Source organism: Euprymna scolopes, chromosome 26, assembly GCF_053919585.1.
Source record: "Euprymna scolopes isolate OS-2025 chromosome 26, ASM5391958v1, whole genome shotgun sequence".
Lineage (NCBI taxonomy): Eukaryota > Metazoa > Mollusca > Cephalopoda > Sepiida > Sepiolidae > Euprymna > Euprymna scolopes.
Genome location: NC_136507.1, coordinates 68,227,182 through 68,232,071, shown reverse-complemented (window position 1 = coordinate 68,232,071; position 4,890 = coordinate 68,227,182). Strand labels below are relative to the sequence as shown.

The following is a 4,890-nucleotide window of genomic DNA, read 5'->3' as shown; positions in this document are numbered from 1 at the left end:
CTCCTAGTGAACAAATAATAATAATAATAATAATAATAATAATAATAATAATAATAATAATAATAATAATAATAATAATAATAATAATATATATTATATTTCTCTAAGTTGGTCTGTCTGTCCGTTCTATTTTTTCTCGGAAACTACCGAGCTAAGCTGGCTGATATTTTCTCTGGCCATTTATTATGATAAGATACAGCGAACTAAATATTATGGTATCCGTTCGATGCACTGTTGGGGGTTTATGGGGATTAAGAGAGGTTAGTATTTAATGCATAAATTGACACAGAGACAACCATAATAAACGATCAATTTGGCATGAAGCATGCATTTTAAGTCAACAGATACAAACGTGAATAATAATAATAATAATAATAATAATAATAATAATAATAATAATAATAATAATAATAATTTCAATAGCTAGCAAAAGGGGTAGAGTGTACTCGAAATCTGGGGAGACTTGTCACTCAAACTTGTTGTCACTCAGCATTTTCTAAAGTCTGTATAAAGGCGCGTCACTTATACGAAACAAAGTAATACCAGGAAATAAAAACTTGTCTGGATGACGCACGGCGATTGGCTGGTAAATACCAACAGGTGGACGTAACACTATGTCTGATTGGTTAGCTAGCTAAAGTAAGCACCACATGTATGCAAAGCATAAGAAAACACAAACTCCATGCGTTTTAAAATCACGATTTCCCACGGAAAGTAAACGCAGAAGATTCCGTCTAGCTTAATTGCCATAAATGTCATAACTTTCTACCCTATGTAATGTTTGAATTTATTTGCCTCTTCGAAGAATGCCTTCGAATCCACTCTAAAAACTCACACAATGCATACATAGGCCACACCACAACAACACTCTCCCGATGACTAACCTATCATTTAGCTGACAATAGCGCCATTAAACAACACCTAACATTCCATGATAAAAACCTACAATCGTCCGACATTAGAAATATCTTAAGTAACGATACTAAAATTCGATACCTAAACAATTGCACACGAAGACTAAAATTACTAGAAGCCAAAGTAATTTAAAAAAAAAAACTAGAGCCCCTTATTAACCGGATCTTATTTTATATCGAGACAAATATACTAACCGTATTTAACAACTAAAAATAAATAACTAAAAAAATAAAATATAAAAAGAGAAAAGTAAAATAAAAAATCCTATCACTCCTACACGTACCTTTATAACCAATGTATAAAAAAAAATAAAACTAACTATGAATACGCCAAGCCTCAATAAAGAAAATATCAACCAAAATAATCGCTCCTGGGGACAATCGGGTGCACCGATTGAAAGCGCTTGAGAACAAGGTCGATAGCAATTAGTCGCGTGCTCTCGTGTAATGGATGAATGCGTGAATGTAGGATTGACATGAAATTCTTAAAGATAAACTAAAATGACCGAAAAATGGGCTGAAATTAATTAAATAAATAAAAAAGTAAATGACTTAGAATGACTTTAATGAACTTAAGGATGAATTGAATGACCTTAAGAATGACTTGAATGCTTAAAAAATAACTGGAATCCTTCAAAAACAACTTGAATGATCTGGAAATGACTTTAATGGCTTTGAGACTGACTGGTTGTAAAGTTGGTCATCATTTTACATTAAATTAATACAGATAAGTGATCCCCAACTTTATATCACAATAAGTACAGCATGTAGTAAGAACAGATACTACACGTTGATCTTGGCCAAAAGGCTAAGAAAAGCGTAAAAAGCTAAGAACAGCATCTTTTAAGAACAGACCTTTGATCTTAACCAAAAAGGCCAAGCACAAAAGTGTTACGGACAGACTGACCGACCGACGGAGTGACTTATAGAGTCGCTTGCACGCGACTAAAAATATGGTTGAACAACAAATACTGACCGGCAAAATATAAGCATGCCAACCCAAATTAAAATGACCGCTCAGGGAAGAACTCGGTCATGTTCAATCAGACGTGCTTGAACAATGGCTTGCTGCCAATATATATATATATATATATATATATATATATATATATATAAACAGTCAGTAACACAAATTCGAAACACATTTGCCTAGAGATTTCCAGCAGGGATTAAACGCGGAGCATTTATACATATTAATAACCGCATATATTTTCATAGCTTACTACCTAGCTCTACCAACATATTAAGCACTGTTAAAGTAAGTACTGAAAATCGATGCATAAATATTATATTGTTATAACATTTTATGTGATTACATAAAAAACTTAACGAATAATAATAATAATAATAATAATAATAATAATAATAATAATAATAATATATTTGTATAAACATTTCGTTGATACATGCGTATGTGTATTTGTAAGGTGTGTTTTAATCATTCTTTGCTTAATACTCCTGTTCTCTTTGCATGAGTGATTTAATTACGGTTTCGATGCATAGGAGACTTATTGTTCAAAGGCGGCAAACTGGATGCACTCGACCATAAATTGATCATTCACAATTGAAGTTGCAACCAACCGCAAAGATTCATCTATTTACGTTAGTTTCACTCGTTCAAAAAGTGTGTGTGTATATATATATATATATATATATATGAAATAAAATGGAGGTAGAAGGACCTGTATACTCAACGTTTCGCCCGATTTATGCGGGCTTCTTCAAGAGGGATGGTCAGTGTCTGATCTCGCTTATATATATATATATATATATATATATATATATATATATATATATATATATATATAAGCGAGATAAGACACTGATAGAATTCAGATGAAAAATCCTGATAAATATTACTTGAAGTAATACTTTCAAAGTGATCCTAGCCAAAAAGGAAAAGTTCAATATTTAAGAATAGAGCAATATATAGCCACATATATTCGAATTAAGAATTTATTGTTTGACAAAAGGAATATATAGAAGGGGTCCTTAATCCATGGATTTTCAATGATGGTCATATCATCAGAGCAAATGAAATGCTCAGCTGTGAATGGACACATATAATATCCACAGCCACTCAAAAAATATTTTCAATATTTGTGCTGAAAAGCAAAATAAGTGTCTATTCACAGCTGAACATTTTGCTAACCGCATTTCATTTCATCTGATGATATGATCCATTATTGAAAATCCATGGATTAAGGAAATTAACATAACCCTTTCTATATATTCCTTTTGTCAAACAAACAATTCTTAATTCGAATATATGTGTCTATATGTTTTTTTTTAGAATTTAAAATTTAATCACCAAACACACACACACACACACACACACACACACACACACACACACACACACACACATATATATATATATATATATATATATATATATATATATATATATATATGCGTACAAAATTTTATTACAGTTTTTAAAAGGATAAGTGGAGTCATTAGAATTTGGGGGAAGATCGATACAGGGAGAAAAAATAGACACTGAAAATAGTAAAAAGACTATTCGACTAACATAAAAAAGAACCTCGACGTACCTTTCGTCCGACCCTTGTCAAGAGATCACGTCGGAAGCGATTAAAATAAAACAATTAAACAATTGAAAAATGGAGGCGAAGAGAGGAGTGAGAAAAAAAAATTATAAAACTACACGAGGTGAATTAAATGAATGAATAACCCGTGATATATCGTCCATATTTCAGAACCTTGGGCAAAATTGAAAAAAAAAAAAAAAAGAAGTTAACTTGCCTGCAAATAAGTGCAAAAACAAGAATTAAAGACGCAATGTAGGCATTTATTTTCCTTCCGGTAAATCAGAGTTCTTTAAAACTCTAATTTAAAAGTCTAATTTATACGACAGCTCCTTTTGCTTATAGAGCGATGGTTTGCGCATTAGTATAGTTACGGCTTCCAAAATATTGAGATGTTGTTTGGAACGGGCCTTGTGTACAATGCGAAAACAGCCATCCGAATACGCTTCACCACATGCTTTATTGTCATACAAGTGCGCACAAATTGATGACTCATGAATAGGTGAGCGCCCGGATGTGCTCCGTAAATGCCCGGAAGTGTTCTGTGAATTCCCGGATGTGTTCAACAATGTGTTTATTCTAGACCCTCTGGACTTTCGAAAACATGCAGAGACATGCTGTGCCAATCTTACTCCCAGCCGTTGAAACGTACGACCCACATAGTCAGCATCAAATTGACATTTAAATTGATATACAACTAAACTTTTTTGTAGTGTGGGAAGTGTATCTTTCTTAAAAGTTGGGAAGGTAGTTTTAGTGCCGAACTCCACACGAGCCTGCACCGCATAGAAACAGTGAGATACAACCGAGGTAATTTTATCGACAAACCCTTTACTGATAGAACAAATATAAGGGTGTTTCAGATAAACTGGACACTTAGCCGCACCAAAAGAAGGGTTGGTATTAAATTTAACAAGAGTTTGGCGAATATGCGTAGAGATTACACCCTCAGGAAAACCATTTTTCGCAAGAATATTAGCTATCTTCTTCAATTCATTATCAAGTTTGCTGGTCGAGCAAATCATGAGGGAACGATGGACCAGAGTCTTGATCAACCTGATTTTTCTGGTAGGGACAAAAGAATCCCAACTTATATAAGGCTTGTGAGTGTCGGTTTTCTGTATACAGTTGTACTAGCCCGATTTTCTGTTCTTTATACAAGGACGTCCAAAAAGGGCAAAGAGTCATTTTGCTCTTCCTCTATAGTTAATTTGAATGCAGAATGGCGACTATTCAAATTCAGGAAAAAATCGCTTACTTCGTTGCGAGATTTGAAGATGACAAAAGTGTCATCCACATACCGCCAATAACGGAAAGGTCTAGAGACCCGAATGAAAAGTAATGACTCCTGAAAGCCTAAGAAAATAATATATATATATATATATATATATATATATATATATATATATATATATATATATATATAT

At 32.9% G+C, this 4,890-nt stretch overlaps 1 pseudogene; it reads right to left on the bottom strand.

Moving 5' to 3' along the window:
• Positions 1–1,605: 1,605 nt before the first annotated feature.
• LOC145248495 (U2 spliceosomal RNA) lies at positions 1,606–1,735 on the bottom strand (annotated as a pseudogene).
• Positions 1,736–4,890: the final 3,155 nt, after the last annotated feature.